Raw genomic sequence first — 22,534 nt, forward strand, 5'->3', positions numbered from 1 at the left:
TATTGTGCCCATCTATGCATGAAATGTTCCCTTGGTATCTCTAATTTTCTTGAAGAGATCTCTAGTCTTTCCCATTCTATTATTTTCTTCTATTTCTTTGCATTGATCACTGAGGAAGGCTTTCTTATCTCTTCTTGCTATTCTTTGGAACTCTTCATTCAAATGGCTATATCTTTCCTTTTCTTTGCCTTTTGCTTCTCTTCTTTCCTCAGCTATTTGTAAGGCCTCCTCAGACAACCATTTTGCCTTTTTGCATTTCTTTTTCTTGGGGATGGTTTTGATCACTGCCTCCTGTACAATGTCATGAACCTCCATCCATAGTTCTTCAGGCACTCTGTCTATCAGATCTAATCCCTTGAATCTGTTTGTCACTTCCACTGTATAATCATAAGGGATTTGATTTAGGTCATATAATGAAAAGGACATTTTTGGGTGTTAGTTCTAGAAGGTCTTGTAGGTCTTCATAGAACCGTTCAACTGCAGCTTCTTCAGCATTACTGGTTGGGGCATAGACTTGGATTACTGTGATATTGAATGATTTGCCTTGGAAATGAACAGAGATCATTGTGTCATTTTTGAGATTGCATCCAAGTACTACATTTCAGACTCTTTTGTTGATTATGGTGGGTACACCATTTCTTCTAAGGGATTTATGCTGACAATAGTAGATATAATGGTCATCTGAGTTAAATTCACCCATTCCAGTCCATTTTAGCTCACTGATTCCTAAAATGTTGATGTTCATTCTTGCTATCTCCTGTTTGACCACTTTCAATTTACCTTGATTCATGGACCTACCATTCCAGGTTCCTATGCAATGTTGTTCTTTACAGCATTGGACTTTACTTCCACCACCAGTCACCAACACCACAAGTGGGTGTTGTTTTTGCTTTGGCTCCATCTCTTCATTCTTTCTGGAGTTATTTCTCCAATGTTCTTCAGTAGCTTATTGGGCACCTACTGACCTGGGGAGTTCTTTCAGTTTCCTATCTTTTTGCATTTTCATACTGTTCATGGGGTTCTCAAGGCAAGAATACTGAAGTGGCATGCCATTCCCTTCTCCAGTGGACCACTTTTGGTCAGAACTCTCCACCATGACCCTTCCATCTTGGGTGGCCCTACACGGCATGGCTCATAGTTTCATTGAGTTAGACAAGGCTGTGGTCCATGTGATCAGTTTGATTAGTTTTCTGTGATTGTGGTTTTCATTCTGTCTGCCTTCTGATGGAGAAGGATAAGAAGCCTATGGAAGCTTCCTGATGGGAGAGACTGACTGAGGGGAAAACTGGACCTTCTGATGGGCAGGGAAATGCTCAGTAAATCATTAATTCAGTTTTCTGTGCTTGGGGGGGGCTGTGTTCCTTCCCTGTCACTTTACCTGAGGCCAAACTATGGTGGAGATAATGAAGATAATGGCTACCTCCTTCAAAAAGCACTGTGCGCGCACTGAAAGACTCAGTGCCCCCAATCATGCAGCAGGCCACCACCAAGCCACGCCTCTGCTGGAGACTCTCAGACACTCATGGGCAAGTGGGGGCCAGTGAGGGGTCACTGCTCCTTTCTCCTGGGTCCTGGTGCACACAAGATTTTGTTTGTGCCTTCCAGGAGTCTGTTTCCCCAGTCCTTTGTAAGTTCTGGTGGCTCTACGGTAGGGTTAATGGTGACCTCCTCCCAGAGGGCTTATGCCATACCCAGGTCTGCTGCACTCAGAGCACCTGCCCCTGTGGCAGGCCACTGCTGACCCATACCTCCACAGGAGACACTCAAGCACTCAAAGGCAGGTCTGGCTCAGTCTCTGTGGGTTCTACTGGTATGCACAAAGTTTTGTTTGAGCCCTCTGAGCATCTCTGGTGGGCATGGGCTTTGATTATAAAAATGATTCCACCCCTCCTACCATCTTTTGGGGGCTTCTCCTTTGCCCTTGGATGTGGAGTATCTTTTTTTGGTGGGATCCAAAAACATTTTTTCAAAGACACCAAAAAAGCAAGGCCAGAATTTTTACTTATCCCATGGCAAAAAAGCTTTGAATTAGACAAGCTTTTCTCTTTTTTTACTTTTCATTTGGAAATAATTTCAAACCTACAAAAAAAATTGCAAGAATAGAAAAAAACAAAAAAAAGCAAACACTCCTATACCCAATACCCAGATTATCCTATTGTACTATTATCATTTCACCCATTTATTTTGTCATTTGTTCTCTTTTTCTCTCCCTCTCATGTTCATATATATACAACATATATAATATATACATATAATTTTCATCATTTGAGAGTAAGTTGTATACATCACATAAATTTCCTAAAATCGGGATATTCTCCAATGCACCCACACACAGTTGTCAACTTTAGTCATTTTAATCTTAATTAAATAATTTTATCTAATCTCTTTTTCATATTCCAACTTTGTCAGTTGACCTAATGATTTCTTTTGTAGCATTTTTCTCCTCTAATAAAGAATCAGGTATTACATCTAGTTGTCATGTCTCTTTTGTCTCCTTTCATTTGGAACAAATTAATTCCACAGATTTTTTCCAGTGTTCATGTATGGATGTGAGAATTGGACCATAAAGAAGGCTGAGTGCCAAAGAATTAATGCTTTCAAACTGTGATGCTAGACAAGACTCTTGAGAGATCAAGAGTAATGCAAGGAGATGAAAGGTAATCAACCTTTGTTCAATCTTAAAGGAAATCAACCCTGCATATTCATTGGAAGGACTGTTGCTGAAGCTGAAGCTCCAATACTTTGGACACCTGATGTGAAAGGCTGACTTACTGGAAAAGACCCTGATACTGGGAAAGATTGAAGGCCAAAAGAGAAGAGAGCAGCAGAGGATGAGATGGTTAGACAGCATTACCAATTCAATGGACATGAATTTGAGCAAACTCTGGGAGACAGTGGAGGACAGTCCCTGGGGTGAGCTACAGTCCCTGGGGTCACTAAGAATTGGACACAACTTAGCCTCTGAGCAACAACAATAAAGAACCACCCTAGGATCAGGTATTACCTCTAGTTGTCAGGTACATCTATTGTCAGGTCTCTTTTGTTATTAGGTACATCTAGTTGTCAGGTCTCTTTTGTCTCCTTAATTTGGAACAAAATAATACCACAGGGGGAAAAAAATCCCCCCCAAAAGCACCTATTTTAATTCAGACACCTATTTCATTTAAATTACATATTTTCTAAATTACTTTCACCAAGGAATCCCTGCCAACCCACAGGCCCCAGATTCACTTTCAATAGCACTCATCTATCTGATCCTTCTTTCCAGGTTAACATGATGTCTGTTTGAATGGTAGGTATAGTTATGTCCTCATGAAGCATTTCCTTTTCTTAGCCCGTAAAAGGACTGATGGTTGCAAATTTTGTCCTAAATGAGTATGAACTGGTGGTCATTTATTTTAAGACATCATGTGCTTCAATGCCTAACTGGCGAATATAGTACAGACTCTTTTGTGGTGGTCAATTACCAAATCACTCCATCGCCTTGACATACTTTCTCAATCCCCTCCTCCACCTGTCTCCTTCTGAAGTACCATGACCTTTGACAGCCAGCCTGACTGAGAGAGCCCATTCCTCTTGAAGGTCTCTGATAAATGTTAAGCGCAGAGATGGCTGTGATTGATAGGCACAAGCTAAATAAAGGCTCCAGATGAGAACTTTTGATGGCTGTAGTTTCCATCTGAGCCTAGAAGACAGGTATTAATCCATGCAAACACTGCAGTCAAACCATATGGGTGGGGTAATCTTGACTACTAGCCTGCAATCACAAACACACAGCAAACTGAAAAACTACACCTCTCCCCAGGTCACGGTTTATTTGCATGCACTCCCAGCCAAATCAATATCGCCATCTTAATCAAGAGGGAATTACAGGCTTCAGCAGAGAGGTAACACTGTTAGTAATTACATCCAAGCCATTTTCAGACACATCGCATGCTGAGCTGAAAGGTTTAAACAGATATGAGAAGAAAAAGAAAAAAAAAAAAAGGAGAGAGAGTGAGAGCTGAGCACTGTTTGTGCCCAGAGTGGCATCATTGTGTTCACGTCCAAACGTTGGAATAAAAGTGCTGGCCGGTGATCTAAAGGTCAGGGAAAGAAAACACCAGTGGTACTCTAATGTGCACACCATGAGTGGTGGGGGTTGTAATCTTAAGTGAAACTATCCAGACTCTTTTTTTTTTTTTTGTCTGTTAATCAAAATACATCACCTCTTCCATCTTTTAGGGGGAGAATTCCTGGTACAGTTGCCATGTGAGACATAGTGGGTTTGCAGCTTGACAGAGATACTATTTGGAAAGAGGAGCACTCTAGCTGGCTGCCAACAGGTCATGGAAGCCCAGGGCACTGCACCCAGCTCAGGCCTCCTAGCAGAAACCAGAAATTAGGAAAAGCAGGGTCTGAGGGAGAATAGATCAAATGACATTCATTTGTGCTCACGTTTTGTAAATTCTTTTCATCCTTTTTTTTTTTCCTGCTTCCTAATTTGTATTCCAGTATTTAAGAAAGAGAATCTGCTTCAATTAAGAAAGTATGAAATGGTATTCATGAATGAGGAAAAGTGATTTTCTCAGTTTCCAGTGCAGGCAGCATCGAAGCAAGAAAGGTGCAGTGGGAGAGACACTGCTTTAGTTAAAGAAGAGAAAGGACTTACAATTAACTCTGAGCCGGTAGCTTGAGCCATGCTGGCCTCAGCCAGAAGGGGCTTTGTATTATGCAAATGCCTTTTCCAAAGCACCAGAAAACACTTCCTTTCCTAGAGGAAGTAAACATCTTCTTGGTATGTTTTTCTGTTCTATTCATTTGCTTCATTCCCTCCCCCCCCTTTCCCCTTAATATTTCTAAAGAAAAGGTCAACTTTAGTTCTTACTAAGAATGATCACAGATTCCATGTTAATCTATTTTCCCTGGTCAAATACTGCCCCATACCTATGGTTTTACCATCATAGCTGTTTTGCAGTGGTGCCTTATTAACAAAGTCAACCAGGGCATCAATAGAATGGTGATGGAATTCTCAGAGCTGGCTCAGTTGGCAGCAGCAGGGAGGCAGAGGAGGTTCTGTCTCTGTCCCTGCTCCTGGACATGTCTGTAAGGCCAGAGACCAGCCGAGATGGTCACAGAGCTACCCTCTCTGGTTGGTGCATCCTGGGTGTGGTAGGGGTGTGTTCAGGGCCCCCTTGGCAGAGGGTTATCTAGAAAAGGAGAGGATGCCCTCTGCCAACCATCCCCCACTCCATGAAACTGAGCCTTAGCCTACACGGAGGAAGCTTAATTAAGGGGCTCTAATTTCTGAGGCACGCCCATATGCATTTTGTATTACTTCCTGTCATTATCAATTTCTGTCAATGGAAGACTCTACTGGAATGTGGCCAACCAAACTCCTCCATAGGACCCTGTTATTCTCCATCTGGTATTCATTGGCCTTTCCCTCTGAGGAACTTCCCCCCAACCCCGCATCAACCACTACCTAAAATATGCAGTCACCAAACACTGTCAATTTCACATCTTGAAGTTGTACGTCTGCTTTGTCTGGTCCTCGTATTTCAAATATATCTGTTCGTTACCTGTCCATTCATCTGACTACTGAAAGAACTGCTTATCTGGACTCCAGCCTCTGACTATTAGCCTTCAGCACAACAGTCATGCTGGCCCCAGAGAGAGAAGGGGAGAGACGGAGTCACCCCCACCACGACCCCAAACCCTTCAGTGGTGTGTTGGTCCACTCAGGCAGCTATAACAAAATACCATAGACTCGGTGGCTTATACAACAGAAATTGCTTTTCCCATAGTTCTGGAGACTAGAAACCCAAGATCTAGGGGTGGGCAGGTTTGGTTTCTTCTGAAGCCTCTCTCCTTGGCTGGCAGACAGCTATCTTCCCCCATGCTCTCACCATGGCTGCTCCTCTATGTGCACACAGCTTGTAAGGACACGGGTCATATTGGTATAAGGCCCACTGAAATGACCCTATTTTCACTTAATTACCTCTTTAAAAAGACTCTATTTCCAAACACACTCCTTCTGAGATACAAGGGATTGGGGCTTCAACATAAGAATTTGGGGGGTAAACAATTCAGTCCGTAACACTGCTTGACCAATAGAATATGGTGGAAGCGATGCTGGGTCCATTTCCAGGCCCAAGCATTAAGAAACTGGGAGCCTGCACTTCATGTCTCTGTGACACTTGCCCTGGGAACCCAATAGTTACTCTGGGAAGAAGCCCAGACCACTCAGGGAGGCCATGTAACTGTATCAGCCAAACACCACACTTCTGTAGGCTGCTGGTCTGTAGTTTGCTCTAGCAGTTCCCCAGTACTTTGCCTATCTGCTAACATCCTGCTTGTTCATCCGTCATGACTTGCAAATGCTGCCTTAACCCAAACATCCCAACTGCTTAGCTTTCCTCAGAGTAGGAGCTGGTTAACTTTTGTTGAATAAATGACCAGGTGACCAGAAAATCAAAGACTTAACTATACTGAGGTCACTTCCTGTCTTCCTTGATCTTCCTTGGAATCCTCATCATAACTCCCCTTTCACTAAGGTAGGCAGACCCGACTCTGACCTTGCCACTTGCGATACAGTGGGTGTTGACAAGTTAGATACCTTTTAGTCTCTAGCTTTTGCCATATGGAGGATTTGGAATGACCTCTTTCCTGTTTCTCTGGATCGCCTTTTTATTCTCTTCTTTTATCTTTCTTCTGGCAATTCTGTTGTTTATCCATTCTTATCTTTAATGGCTTTCAATTACTCAAGGAAACGTGTCAAGCCCCAGAGTTGACCGGGCACTGTGCTCTGAAGATGCAGAGATGGACAAGGGCACATTGTCTCCACATGGGAACCTCTCAGGTTTAATGCTAAAACCCACTTGCAATCCCAGATGATCTGTGGATATGCGAGTCTATTACAGTCCAGATCCAATCCTTTATTTCTCACAAGTAGTCAGTCAAAATGAAAACTTTTCACAGTGGTAAATTCTTGGCTGCCTGGTTTTTCCTTCATCCCATCTGCTTGATGGCATTTAACTTGTTTCTTTGCCCTTAGATTTAAAAAGAAAAAAAATTAATATTGCAACTAAAACTGTAGTTAAATCTGTCCTAAATATTTCCCCTAGCTCTGGTCTCTCCACAACTGCAGTTCATCCCTCACAACACTGAGAGATTATTTTTTTTTAACACCATCTAAAAGCAGTCAACAGATGCTGTCCACACACCAGAAAAAGCTCCAATGCCACGGCCTAGAACTCAAATGGATCTGAGGCCTGGCCCCAGCCTGCTGTCCTAAGTCCTCTCTTCTAACACCCTATGTGAACCCTGGCTCCAAACAAACTCATTCTCTCATTGTCCTTCAGAACGCTGGACATCCCCAGGACCTAGCCTGATGCTCAGCCAATGTCTGACAATCACACTCCATTACATGTGTGTCAGTTGGTTGCTTTGGTTACTGATTAGACACAACCCAAGCAACAGTCAACACCTCACTTTGGTTACTGACCTTGACTTTCCTTCTGACCCTGTGTAATGTGTAAAACTTAGCAGGATTTACTGACCACTCTAATTAAACAATTGACTAGGAGTTATACCCTATAAATGCCACCTAAAGAGATGTAAATTTCTGTTTCTAAGACAAATCATGTTTACTTTTAAACCATGAAACTCAGTATCCCTGGGATGGTACCAAAACAGTATCTGAGGAATGGGCTAAAGGCAGCAAAAAAGAAATCAAAATTATTTTGTTTTCTTTATCCCACAGTACCCTGGAGTTAGCATCCATGCTGAAACCATGTGAAAGTAGCAGGTCAACAAATGTCTGACTTTAAATATTCCAAAGTTGAATTTAAAAAAAAGTCAGTGGGTATAACTGAGAAAGCATTCAGCTCAGGGGAGCTGAGCTCACATCTCCCTTCATCTGTGCAGAATGACTGCATTCTAGAGATGCTCGGCTGAATGCCAATGAAGGGGAAAGCGGTGTAAACTTTAAGCAAATAGAGCCAGGTTGTCTAATATATATGCAATTAATGTAAGGATTAAGAGATAATAAGAGCCCTGGATTCTGGTTAGATTTTAAGTGGTGCTTAACAAGACTATTAAGTCAGAAAAACCTGACCAAGAATAGGCAAGTTGAGGCAAAGCTTTCCAAATCATTTTTCAAAAGCTAAATGGAGTGTTTTATAGTTGCTGGTGACCCAAAAATACAGACAACACATTATGAATTTTACATAAATGTCACTGTCCAGACACACTGAAGTGTTTCTACTGAAGACTCCCCATCTTACAGTTGATTAAGAGTGAGGTCAGGAAGCATTAAGTGGCTCACTCACAGTCATTAGTAGGCATTCTAACCTAAAGGGCAATAGCTTTCCACTGCACCCACTGTCCCTAATTTACAAAGGAGGCTAAGTTGCTTCAGTTGTGTCCCACTCTTTGCAAACCTATGTACTATAGCCCGCCAAGCTCCACTGCCCACGGGATTCTCCAAGCAAGAATACTGTAGTGAGTTGCCATGCCCTCCTCCAGGGGATCTCCTCAAAACAGGGATTGAAAAACCGCATCTCTTATGTCTCCTGCATTGACAGGTGGTTTCTTTAACAGTAGGGCCACCTGGGAAACCCAACTTACAAAGGATAGAATTTATAAGGAGGAAGGGTTCAAAGACAAAGTGTCTGTATTAAGTGACTTAAATGGACAACACTAAAATGTTTTATCATACATTAATGGTTACAAAAAATTGGACTTCTTAAGTTGACCTCCTGGACCAAAAACGGTAACCTGGATTCTCCTCATGAGCTAAACTGATCAATTGTCTGAAGGCCCTTTTGGAGAAAGGTTCCAAAGCTACATCTGGAACTGGTAGGAAAAAAGCAATGCAATGGATTAGTGATGTCTGCCATGGGCGAAGAGAGGTGTGTGTTAATAGCATATGCACGTCACATATTTACCATTTCGATTGACACTTAGATGTTGAGCTTATTGTGTATTTTCCCTGGCTCTGACTGGTATTTGGATTCAGTCCTCCTGATGCCAAAGTAGTTGCTTAGACAGGTCACCCACCTCAGGGAGGACTGACGGGGAGCTGTGAACACCTGGCTTTAAGGAGAACCATCACATTGGAAGGCAGAATCAATGTGTCTGAACTATTTGCTTTACAGTATATCTCAGAGAAAACATACAGAATATGAAGATTCCAATTTCTCTTAAAGAAAGGCACATTGTTCATCTTGTTGGTGACTGGCAACTTACAGTGAAAGGAGTGAGCATGCTGTTTATAAATTGCCATATCTGAGATAATATCACATTTTTAACTCTTAACTGATATCTTTATCCCATTCTTTACCCCTTTTCCTTCTGATAACTCTCTCCCCCACTTCTGTTTCAAACTGAAAATCTATTTTCAGTGGAGGGACTTGGTAAGTCAATAAAACTGAAATCATCTGCCACACATTTGGACACATTTTGCTCACCTATTTTGTTGAATATTCCTGTTATTTCTACTGTCTTTCTATTATGAATATTGCTACTATGAACATTTGTATACACATTTTTGTGTAAATATATGCTTTTATTTCTCTTGATGAAGCAATTCCTCTCTTGCATCTCTTCCTTTTATCAGGGAATTCAAAGATCCACCAATATGCTTCCCCCTTGTTTCACTGGTCACAGTTTAGTGACATGGTCACTTCTGTCTGTGAGACTGGAAAAAGGATGCCTCTGGTTTATTCGATCATGAGAACTGAGACAGGAAAGAGGGAGTTAGGAATGACTATTGGGTTATTCAGCTATCAATGTTCTTCTAGTGGGCATGTGTCTACTGAATATCTCCACTTGTGTCAGAGGCACCTGAAAATCATCAAGTCTAGCTCTCAATTCATCATCTCCTTCTTCCCACCAAACCTCATCCTTCTCTACCATAGCCTGGCTTCCTGATCTCCTTTATTTCCCTCACCCCTGGACCTAATCAATCTCCAAGTCTTATTTTACCTCCTAAGCACCCACCACGGAGAAGGAAGTGCCAACCCACTCCAGTATTCTTGCCTGGACAATCCCAGGGACAGGGGAGCCTGGTGGGCTGCCGTCTATGGGGCTGCACAGAGTTGGACACGACTGAAGCAACTTAGCAGCAGCAGCAAGCACCTCCCAAATCTGTTCACTTCCTCCAACTCCTACACACTGTTTCAGGAGACTTCATTTCTTCTCTGCACTGGCATGATTGCCTGCAGTCTCTCCTCCCTCTAGACCATTCTCTGTAACCTAAGCTTCAAGTGCAAATTAGTTCATGTTTCAATGAAACTTAAAATCCACTGAAGGCTTCTCATTATCATAACAGTGATACAGGCTAATCTCCATCAAACCCCTTCCTGATCTCTCCTGCTCCAGGCCTTTACACAAGTTGCTCTTTCTGGCTGATATGTTTACCCCTATTCCTTCATCTAATGTTAATTCCTACTCATCTTTCAAAGTTCAGCTCAGACATCCTTCACTCTAAAAAGCTTCCCTGCTTCTTCAGACCAGGGCAAGTCCTCCGTTATACACTCTTACAACAAGTATTTTGCCTTCACCCAGTTAACACATCCACTTAGCTCAATATGTGATTATGTGTTTAACATCTGTTTCTCCAGCAAGAAAGTAAGTTCCACGGGTCAGGAAGCATAACCTTGCTTTATGCTTCTTCTCCCATGCCTAACACAATATGTCACATATATCGAACATATATAAGAATAAATGAATTAGAAAAGAGGTGGAAAGTATTCAGAGCCAATGACTACTACAAAGAAAGCCACTGAAGCAACTCTGCAGCTGGGGACCAAAGGGAGGAAAGGAAGTTTAGAGAGATCTGATTTCCTCCATGAACTACAATAGTGTCTTAATTGCAAACAAAATCTTCAGGCAGTAGCAGCCTTAGCTGCCTGATTACTAAAGCTTTCAATAGTATTTGCTCAGATATTATTTTCTGATCCCTTATTGTCTCAGGTTCAAGTCTGTTGAAGGCTAGGATAATTTCTGATAAAGTACCTGAAGAGTAATAACATGTCACTTGGCTCAAGATTTATTTATATCTAATAAATACTTTGAGTTTAATCTTTAATCATATCCTAATATTACCAAACTGAAGCACCAGCAGCTTCAGGTCTCCAAAACCACTGTAAGGAGGGAGTGCCTTGAGGGCAGGGACAGTATAATATAGCCTTCCTCTTGCCTGACACATAAAGGACCTGTAAATGCCCATGGCTTTTGGACCTCCTATGGGTCCCTCCACAGGTGCACAATGAACAGCATGTCTCACCAGTTCTGCCCTTATCTTACCTCTTACTACTCTCATGAAATCTTCACTTGACAGGAGAGAAAGGACTCCACACCCATGTCTGAGGGAGTGACCTGCTCTAGAAGAGCTCTTGCTTAAAACTCAGATGCAGTGCCTCGAGGTCACCTCAAAAGAGATCACAGCATTCCTTCCCAATTTAAGGAAACAAAAGAAGGAGCTTTGGAGCTCAAGCCCACTCTCTTCAAAGTAACGAAAGCTGATTTTCCCTCAGTTGTTTGGAGCATACCTGGTGATTTCTTTTTCCTCAGCACAGTATGCAATTGCATAATTCAATCCAGTTTCATTGTCCTTAAAACCTAATACTCCAGCTTTCTCTTTGATCTAATGATCTCAGGGAAAAGAGCATTAGTGCTGAAAATGTACAAGCCTCTCTGAAAAGTCCTATTCTGAGTCTGCTCTGCTGCTCAGGTGCAAATCATAAGGCAGGGCACCATTTCAATCTGGGTATCCCCATCACACCTACTTAACACTGAGTGCATCAATCACCCTGCCAAGTAGGAATATGTTCATTGTGCTGTCTGTCTCAGGCGCACCAGGCAACACCAAGCAGCTCCCCGCAAATGCTCAGTGAAGAATGTCAAGACCAGCAGAAACCTTTCCAAGAGAAGCCTGGCAGCTTCTGAATCAAATTCAAAAAAAAAGAGAAAAATCTGCAAAGACAGCAATATTATAAAGGATCTTTATTCCTTGACCTTTGTCCTATAGTTCTTGGGTTTTAAAAAATAGATTAGGGCTTCCCTGGTGGCTCAGTGGTAAAGAATCCACTTGCCAATGCAGGAGACCTGGGTTCGATCCCTGATCCAGGAAGATCCTAGAAGCCTCGGAACAACTAAGACCATGTGTCACAACTGCTGAGCCTGAGCTCTGGAACCTGGGAACCACAGCTATTAGCCCATGTGTGGCAACTACTGAAATCCACGCATTCTAGCCCCCATGCTCCACAACAAGAGAAACCACTATGATGAGAAGCCTGTGAACAGAAACTAGAGCGTAGCCCCTGCAACTAGAGAAAAGCCCACGTAGCAACAAAGACCCAGCACAGCCAAAAATAAGTAAATAAAATTACTTTCAAAATACATATATTAAAATTTTATTCATTCAATCCATTCCTCCCAGGAATTTAAATCTCTTGGCACAGGATAAAATGTCTAACCATTCTTTATATTATTTTACAAACAACTTTAAAAATAGAGGAGCTTTTATGAGAGTGGGGACTACATACTCTACAAACAAGGATTAATCTATACAGTTTGGGATATAAATATACACATTACTAGGAGCTATCCCACGTTGAAGGTCAGGAAGGTCGGCGGTGAGGAGATACCCCTCGTCCAAGGTAAGGAGCAATGGCTGCGCTTTGCTGGAGCAGCCGTGAAGAGATACCCCACGCCCAAGGTAAGAGAAACCCAAGCAAGATGGTAGGTGTTGCAAGAGGGCATCAGAGGGAAAACACACTGAAACCATACTCACAGAAAACTAGTCAATCTAATCACACTAGGACCACAGCCTTGTCTAACTCAATGAAACTAAGCCATGCCCGTGGGGCAACCCAAGACGGGCGGGTCATCGTGGAGAGATTTGACAGAATGTGGTCCACTGGAGAAGGGAATGGCAAACCACTTCGGTATTCTTGCCTTGAGAACCCCATGAACAGTATGAAAAGGCAAAATGATCGGATACTGAAAGAGAAACTCCCCAGGTCAGTAGGTGCCCAATATGCTACTGGAGATTCTGGAGATAACTCCAGAAAGAATGAAGGGATGGAGCCAAAGCAAAAACAATACCCAGCTGTGGATGTGACTGGTGATAGAAGCAAGGTCCGATGCTGTAAAGAGCAATATTGCATAGGAACCTGGAATGTCAGGTCCATGAATCAAGGCAAATTGGAAGTGGTCAAACAAGAGATGGCAAGAGTGAATGTCAACATTCTAGGAATCAGTGAAATGAAATGGACTGGAATGGGTGAATTTAACTCAGATAACCATTATATCTACTACTGCGGGCAGGAATCCCTCAGAAGAAATGGAGTGGCCATCATGGTCAACTAAAGAGTCCAAAATGCAGTACTTGGATGCAATCTCAAAAATGACAGAATGATCTCTGTTCGTTTCCAAGGCAACCCATTCAATATCACAGTAATCCAAGTCTATGCCCCAACCAGTAATGCTGAAGAAGCTGAAGTTGAATGGTTCTGTGAAGACCTACAAGACCTTTTAGAACTAACACCCAAAAAAGATGTCCTTTTCATTATAGAGGACTGGAATGCAAAAGTAGGAAGTCAAGAAACACCTGGAATAACAGGCAAATTTGGCCTTGGAATATGGAATGAAGCAGGGCAAAGACTAATAGAGTTTTGCCAACAAAATGCACTGGTCATAACAAACACGCTCTTCCAACAACACAAGAGAAGACTCTACACATGGACATCACCAGATGGTCAACACCGAAATCAGACTGATTATATTCTTTGCATCCAAAGATGGAGAAGCTATATACAGTCAGCTAAAACAAACCAGGAGCTGACTGTGGCTCAGACCATGAACTTCTTATTGCCAAATTCAGACTTAAATTGAAGAACGTAGGGAAAACCACTAGACCATTCAGGTATGACCTAAATCAAATCCCTTATGATTATACAGTGGAAGTGAGAAATAGGTTTAAGGGCCTAGATTTGGTAGAGTGCCTGATGAACTATGGAATGAGTTTTGTGACATTGTACAGGAGACAGGGATCAAGACCATTCCCATAGAAAAGAAATGCAAAAAAGCAAAATGGCTGTCTGGGGAGGCCTTACAAATAGCTGTGAAAAGAAGAGAAGCGAAAAGCAAAGGAGAAAAGAAAGATATAAACATCTGAATGCAGAGTTCCAAAGAATAGCAAGAAGAGATAAGAAAGCCTTCTTCAGCGATCAGTGCAAAGAAATAGAGGAAAACAACACAATGGGAAAGACTAGGGATCTCTTCAAGAAAATCAGAGATACCAAAGGAACATTTCATGCAAAGATGGGCTCAATAAAGGACAGAAATGGTATGGACCTAACAGAAGCAGAAGATATTAAGAAGAGATGGCAAGAATACAACAGAAGAACTGTACAAAAAAGATCTTTATGACCCAGATAATCACGATGGTGTGATCACTGACCTAGAGCCAGACATCCTGGAATGTGAAGTCAAGTGGGCCTTAGAAAGCATCACTACAAACAAAGCTAGTGGAGGTGATGGAATTCCAGTTGAGCTATTCCAAATCCTGAAAGATGATGCTGTGAAAGTGCTGCACTCAATATGCCAGCAAATTTGGAAAACTCAGCAGTGGACACAGGACTGGAAAAGGTCAGTTTTCATTCCAATCCCAAAGAAAGGCAAGGCCAAAGAATGCTCAAACTACCACACAACTGCACTCATCTCACACACTAGTAAAGTAATGCTCAAAATTCTCCAAGCCAGGCTTCAGCAATATGTGAACCATGAACTTCCTGATGTTCAAGCTGGTTTAGAAAAGGCAGAGGAACCAGAGATCAAATTGCCAACATCCACTGGATCATGGAAAAAGCAACAGAGTTCCAGAAAAACATCTATTTCTGCTTTATTGACTATGCCAAAGCCTTTGACTGTGTGGATCACAATAAACTGTGGAAAATTTTGAAAGAGATGGGAATACCAGAACACCTGATCTGCCTCTTGAGCAATTTGTATGCAGGTCAGGAAGCAACAGTTAGAACTGGACATGGAACAACAGACTGGTTCCAAATAGGAAAAGGAGTACGTCAAGGCTGTATATTGTCACCCTGTTTATTTAACTTATATGCAGAGTACATCATGAGAAATGCTGGACTGGAAGAAACACAAGCTGGAATCAAGATTGCCGGGAGAAATCTCAATAACCTCAGATATGCAGATGACACCACCCTTATGGCAGAAAGTGAAGAGGAACTCAAAAGCCTCTTGATGAAAGTGAAAGTGGAGAGTGAAAAAGTTGGCTTAAAGCTCAACATTCATAAAACGAAGATCATGGCATCCGGTCCCACCACTTCATGGGAAATAGATGGGGAAACAGTGGAAACAGTGTCAGACTTTATTTTTCTGGGCTCCAAAATCACTGCAGATGGTGACTGCAGCCATGAAATTAAAAGACGCTTACTCCTTGGAAGGAAAGTTATGACCAACCTAGATAGCATATTCAAAAGCAGAGACATTACTTTGCCAACAAAGGTTCGTCTAGTCAAGGCTATGGTTTTTCCAGTGGTCATGTATGGATGTGAGAGTTGGACTGTGAAGAAAGCTGAGCACCGAAGAATTGATGCTTTTGAACTGTGGTGTTGGAGAAGACTCTTGAGAGTCCCTTGGACTGCAAGGAGATCCAACCAGTCCATTCTAAAGGAGATCAGCCCTGGGATTTCTTCAGAAGGAATGATGCTAAAGCTGAAACTCCAGTACTTTGGCCATCTCATGCGAAGAGTTGACTCATTGGAAAAGACTCTGATGCTGGGAGGGATTGGGGGCAGGAGGAGAAGGGGACGACAGAGGATGAGATGGCTGGATGGCATCACTGACTCGATGGACGTGAGTCTGAGTGAACTCCGGGAGTTGGTGATGGACAGGGAGGTCTGGCGTGCTGCGATTCATGGGGTCACAAAGAGTCAGACACGACTGAGCGACTGATCTGATCTGATGTATAAAATAGATAACTAATAAGAACCTACTGTATAGCACAGGGAACTTTACTCAGTGCTCTGTGGTGACCTAAATGGGAAGGAAACCCAAAAAAGAAGGGATATATGTACACATATAGCTGATTCACTTTGCTATACAGCAAAAACTAACACAACATTGTAAAGCAATTACACTCCAATAAAAAGTTTAAAAAATAATAACTCACACCAGTAATTCCTAGAGATTGAGGCAGTAACTGCATGACTTCTGGTCTATCCATGACCCAAACACCCTTTCTACGCTCTGTCCTGGAGTCACTCAGGCGCTTGACGTATCTGGAAAGCAAGTCCAGTCTAGCACAGGCACTGACTGAACCTGGGCGCTGCTGATGAGGCATGACTAATGAATCATGTCCCTAGTGCAGAGAAGCTGGCTGATGTTTCTGGTTCCCATAGGAACCACAGAGACTAAAGTGGCTGCAGTGATTTAGGACTTGGTTGTTCACACCCCATGTTTAAGTTCAATAAAGAGGCCTCCTGCCAAATCAGCCAGTACCCTTTGGATTCTGGCTCATTCATTTTCTTACTCTGCTGCATCTACCAGGAGCCAGGGTGAGTCAGGTGGGGAGGCTTCATAGGTACTCTCACATACGTGAGGAAATGGAAATTCAGGCCACGATCAACCGAGAAGATACAGGGCAGAGGAAGGGGAAGTGCCAAGAAAGCTATCCAAAGAAGAGAGCTGGAAGCAAGATGCCACAGCTGAGGCCTGAGTTCTAGCTGCCTGCCACGAATGCCAAAGAGAATTCCTCCTGGTAGTTCTTCAAGACAAGGTGACCTCTTCCTCCTCATCAGACCCCTCCTCAAAGACCTGAGCCCTGGGTGTTACCCTCCTAGTGATCAGTTCTTTTAGTTCATGTAAATAGCCACACCCAAGTGAGCCAGCCAACTCTGGGAAGGCTGAGTGAGGTCGGGTCCCAGTACCTCAACCATCTCTCTCTCCATATCACAATACCTACTCATCTACGCACACAACTCCAGTGGGGCCACACAAGCGATTCTGTTAAAGAATAAGGAAACGGTGCTTCAAAACTCGTTTCTGTCCTTGCTTGAATGTGAAGCAGCTGGCAACTTTCTCTTCCTGAAGGAAGGGGAAGAGGTAGGAACACAGAACCGTAATCTCTGGCCACAAGTTCCCCTGCTACAGCAAGCCCACCACACGCCACAGAGTGGCTCCCCCCTCCCAGACCTTGTTGACAGGGTGCCACCCACTGAACATACCAGTGCTCCAGCATGTCATCCCTTTGGTGACAGTTCACTGAGTCCTGAGCAACCTCACCATTGCTTTGCAATCAATCCATAAGGCTGAAATTGACCTCCACATTCTTTGGCAATTTAATGTAGCTCGCATCTCAAAAAATGAGAGTGAAGCACACTTCTATTCTTTGCTTTGTTATTTTTTCTGTAATTTAGAGGAAAGGTCTTCAACCATAGGACCTTAGCGATTCTTTTCTTGCGCAGTGAGTTCCTTTATTTAAAGAGAACTCCCTGCTCTCTGAGTCCGAGGGCTTTTTCCCTCTGGAGCAGCTGGGCAAATGCTGATAGTACGTATAACTTAAAGAAGCGAGAGGGCATTGTAACTACCTTTCTTGCATTACCCTTTGCTTTGGAAACTTCAGAATAAATTGCCACTTGTACAGTTGTATTTGAATCAGAATTCTTATCCCCACTGGCAGTTTTTCAAACATGAACGTTTAAAAAAGAAAATCAAAGACACACATATCTTTTTCAAACATCACTCTGTTTTCTCCTAAGTCTATTTTTTGTCCTCTGTCCTTAAGATTGTGTTCCCTTTGGGCAGCCTCCTTGATGAAGCCTCTGATATGAAATCTGCCCTTAGGCCACTTTACCAGGATGGAACTCACCCGCTATTCCTTGCCTCAATTACTTTTCATACAGAATCAAAGATTCCTTATGCCAGTTTTTGTACTCCAGAGCTATCACACAGTGCCCCAGGATTTTTCTATTATGTAAAATAGAAACTAACTGGAGAACACCAATCATATCAAAATATTTTATTGCAGCAATGAGTGATTCTTGAAGCAACTGGTAACTGATTATAAAATTTGATTCTGTACTCAGCTCAATTTACATGATCTCCCCCCAAAACTGAAAACTAAAAGGGAGCAGTAATCCAATTATTTTGGAATAATTCAACAAGAGAATACAACTACAAGAAAGCATATGTAATTGGAGGGAAATCAGTAGATTTTTTTGCTCAACCTAAAAGGAAAAGATTCATGATTTCCTCAACCTAAAAGGAAAAGATCACGATTATGATCTTATGTGATTATATGATTAAGTGATGATTACATGATTAATGATGGAGGGGAAGATGAGTCCAATAGCTTGGAATCCTTTCTGAATTGTTCAGTTCAGTTCAGTCGCTCAGTCGTGTCCAACTCTTTGCGATTGCAAATCTCTCTGAATTTTTAAGCACATACAAATAAATAATGAAATCAACATGGTACTGTTGGTTCTTTTGCCATCAGAACAAACACCAACAAATATTAGTGGTATGTGAACCTGTTCAGTGATTTACTAACCAATCATTGCCTCTTTTTTTAAACTTTTTCTTTTATATTGGAGTATAACAATGTTGTGTTAGTTTCGGGTGTACAGCAAAGTGATTCACATACATGTTATACATATACATGTATCTATTCCTCTTTCAAATTCTTTTCCCATGTAGGTTGTTACATAATACTGAGCAGAGTTCCCTGTGCTATAGAGCAGGCCACTGCCTCTTAGCTTAGTTATTTTACACATTCCAGTTACATGCTAGTCAGTGTGTGCTACGGTGCCTCCTCATTCTACAAGGCACTATATGGCATAGTGGTTAAGGACTTTGGAGTTGGACTGCCTGAGTTCAAATCCTAGCTCTGCTACTTACTGTGTGATCTGTGCCAGATGAACCCTGCATCTCTGCTCTGATGCTAGGCTGTGTAGATGACATCAACAGGGCTTCTGTAAACTGGAACTTCTGATGAAGTCTGTCTAAGTCTATCACTGAAGACTCCTGGCTGGAGCCCAGAGGGATGGGAAAGGGGTTCAGGTATTTATTCCCTTGGCTCCTTCCCTGCAAAGCTGCCATGGGCTAACAGTGCCTCTACTCCCCAGAGATCACTGCTCCTTGCAAGGAGCATACCTTGTTGCATACCTCTCTCCTCCAGAGTTTGACTGACTGCTCACTCCCCTCATCTACTCAGACCCTCCCAAGTTAACTATTTTTATGCACCATCTATGATCTATTTGGATCCTAACTGATAAACAGTGTGACTCTAGATAAATCACATAACCTCTCCATGCCTCCCTGTATAAAATGCAGAAAATAAGGATAACTTACTTCCTCGGCTTGTAAGGATTAAGTGAGCTATTAATACATATGAAATACGTGGAGCATCGTCTGGCATGTAGTGAGCATGACTAGTTTATTTTTGCCACCACCATTTTCCTCACTGTCATCATTAGGCGACACTAATCAACAAAGGAGTCATGTCTTTGAGGAGGTAGCTGTCTGGTTTCTAGCATGCAAAGTTGTTTGTGGAGAGCTGTAATTTAAAGAAAGGACACAGAGAAATCTGACAATCAGTACCTAAACTAGCTTAAGGGAAATCCAGAGGTGATTTAACAACACCGGGCAGTTAAGATCGATAGTCATTACTAGGGATCCCAAAGGATTTCTATATTCAGTTGCTTGCTCTGCTTTTTCTCAAAGCCCTTTTGATGTATCTTATCCTAGATTCATAGACATTCAGCACCAAGAAGGACTCTAACTAGAAACATAACCCCTCATTTAGCACTTTATTTAGAAAAGAAAACTGATTTAACCAAAATAAACCTTTAGGCCATTTAGAAGCAGACTCTGTATAAGAAAAATAAGTGGGAAAAAATATGGGGGCCTTTCAGTCTTGCTCAAGGGACTCTCAGCTAACCATTTGGAGAGATTTATTTCTAACCGAAGTTTCCTAATTCCGAGAAGGAATATTATTGTATTCTCTCCCTAGAGAAGGGAAATGGATCTTAATAAAAGAAAAAAAAGAAGAAAGAAAACAAAGAGAAAACGGAAGTCCCCCACTCATTCTGCAGACTGATTTATAATCTCCATTAGGTTCAGCAGAATATGAATTGCTATATGTCCAAAGCATTTGACCAGGACTTATATTCAATTCCAAGAGTGATAGTAAATGGCAGGGGGGTGGGAGACAGTCATACATCAAAAAAAGAGGGAAACTTACAGGATATTATGTGTGCCCAAGTCAAATTGTGAGAGTCTCATTCCCTTGAGAGAATGAAGGGCTAAATCCATCCTTTCAAAATTCAGAATCTTTGGGGGCAAAGAAACTAGATCTCAACCCTAAATATTTCATTTCATCTCTCTGAGCCTCTATTTCCTGTAAAATGAGAGGGTTGAACCAGATGGTCCCTGTGATTCCTTCTAGTTCTTTATTTCTAAAATTCAGTGAATTTTAAATTGGATATTACATATTTCAAAGAGCCCTGCTTCCCAGCTTCAGATTCTATTACAAAGAAATAGATGAAGGCTATACTTCACTTGTGACAGGATCAAAGTTGCTTTTTGATTTCTTTCTTTCTTTTTTTGTTTTTGTTTCAAACATCTCTGAATGCGTTTCTGATCCTTGAGTCCAAAAATTCATTTTAAACTCATCCAGTTTTTTCAAACTCTAGGTGAAAAAAATTTAGTTAAAAGAAATTGATTTATGAGTAGTATGTCAAAGGCTACTTCATTAATATGCCCAATTAGGAAACCCACTTGGAAGACTGAATTAAAATGAGAAGGATGAAAGATACTTTGAGCAAGGTTAGAAAACAATCCATAAAAAAAATAAAAATAAAAAAAGAAGAAGACAAGAAAACCAGTCATCAACTGAGAGAAGATACTTGCATCACAGATAACTAGCAAAGTGCCAGTAGGTGAAACTTGTAAAAATCTTCAAATTAATAAGAGAACAACAATCCAATAGAATAATGGGCAGAAAATTACAAGCAACTTAGAGGAGAGAAATGGCTAAAAAACATGTTCAGCCTCACTAATACACAGGGAAATGCAGATAAAAACAACAAAAACCACTTTACTCCTATAAGCAAAAACTTAAATGTCTAATAAAACCAAGATTTGGTGAAGATGTATAGACATAGGGATACACAAGACTGGTAGTAGCATAAATAAAAACAAACGTCTTAGAGACGAAAGCTAATGAGGTTGAGAACATGCATACATTAAGGCCTAGTAATTATACCTCAAGTATGTAATCCAGTGGAACATAACAGTTCATGCAGATAGCTTACAAGAATATATTTACTCTGTGACAACCTAGAGGTGGGATGGCGGGGAGGAGGTGGGAGAGAGGTTCAAGAGTATATTTATGGCTGATTCACATTGCTATACGACAGAAATCAACACAACATTGTAAAGCAATTCTCCAATTTAAAAAAAGAACATGCTCATAACAACAAAAATTGGGTACAGTCAAACATCTATTAAGCAATGAAAAATAAATAAATTTAATATAATCCTACAATGGGATATTATACAGCAGTTAAAATAATAAGATGTTGAGCCATATGTACCTATGTGAATTTGTAAAAGTATAGTTAAATATATATATATATATATATTCAAACATTAGATCCCCTGGAGAAGGAAATGGCAATCCACTCCAGCACTCTTGCCTGAAAATCCCATGGACGCAGGAGCCTGATAGGCTACAGTCCATGGGGTCGCAGAGTCGGACATGACTGAGCTCACTTCACTTAGTGCTATAAAATATGCCCAAACTACATTATTTATGGATTATGGATTATTTTATTATTATTATGGATTATTTATGGATCCATATACATGTAGTCAAGATAAAAGTCATGAATGAGAACATATACAGGGTTGATATGGTCTGACATCAAGAGAATGAAAACACCATTGAGCAAAAACCAACATAATCATTGTGGCCACAAGAGTCCTTAATGGATGCTTAAGATATAGTGAAAAACAGGCTATCTGCATAGTCAGTATATTTCTACATAAGATACTTAAGCATACTTACCAATTGCAAAGGGAAAAAGAGTAATTTCTCAGTGGAGAAACCTGGAAAGCATCTCTTCAGCCAAGTGATCAAAATGAACATCACCAGTAATGGAACACATCAACATTGAGAACGTCCTGATGTGATGGACCAAAAAGGGCACAAAGTCACTTCTGTGCTGTTCTTGCTAAAAATGCATACCATGAATTTCAACATCAGTTCAGTTCAGTTCAGTCACTCAGTTGTGTCCGACTCTGCGACCCCATGAACCACAGCACGCCAGGCCTCCCTGTCCATCAGCAACTGCCGGAGTCTACCCAAACCCATGTCCATTGAGTCAGTGATGCCATCCAACCATCTCATTCTCTGTTATCCCCTTCTCCTCCTGCCCTCAATCTTTCCCAGCATCAGGGTCTTTTCAGATGAGTCAGCTCTTCGCATCAGGTGGCCAAAGTATTGGAGTTTCAACTT

General features: G+C 41.6%; 1 protein-coding gene across 4 annotated transcripts in view; it reads right to left on the reverse strand.

The window, feature by feature from the left end:
* Positions 1-22,534, reverse strand: part of LOC112587813 (potassium channel subfamily K member 16) — a 377,120-nt gene that overhangs the window by 341,743 nt on the left and 12,843 nt on the right. For 3 of the 4 annotated variants that reach the window (XR_006639721.1, XR_006639720.1, XR_006639722.1), the window contains exons 2-3: positions 22,085-22,200; positions 6,897-7,031 (exon numbers count right to left, since the gene is read on the reverse strand). The exons of the other annotated variant lie outside the window; for it this stretch is intronic. The gene's annotated coding sequence lies outside the window, so the exon portion shown is untranslated. Of the gene's footprint in view, positions 1-6,896; positions 7,032-22,084; positions 22,201-22,534 lie in introns of those variants that run through there. 4 annotated transcript variants of the gene reach the window in all.

Source organism: Bubalus bubalis, chromosome 11, assembly GCF_019923935.1.
Source record: "Bubalus bubalis isolate 160015118507 breed Murrah chromosome 11, NDDB_SH_1, whole genome shotgun sequence".
NCBI lineage: Eukaryota > Metazoa > Chordata > Mammalia > Artiodactyla > Bovidae > Bubalus > Bubalus bubalis.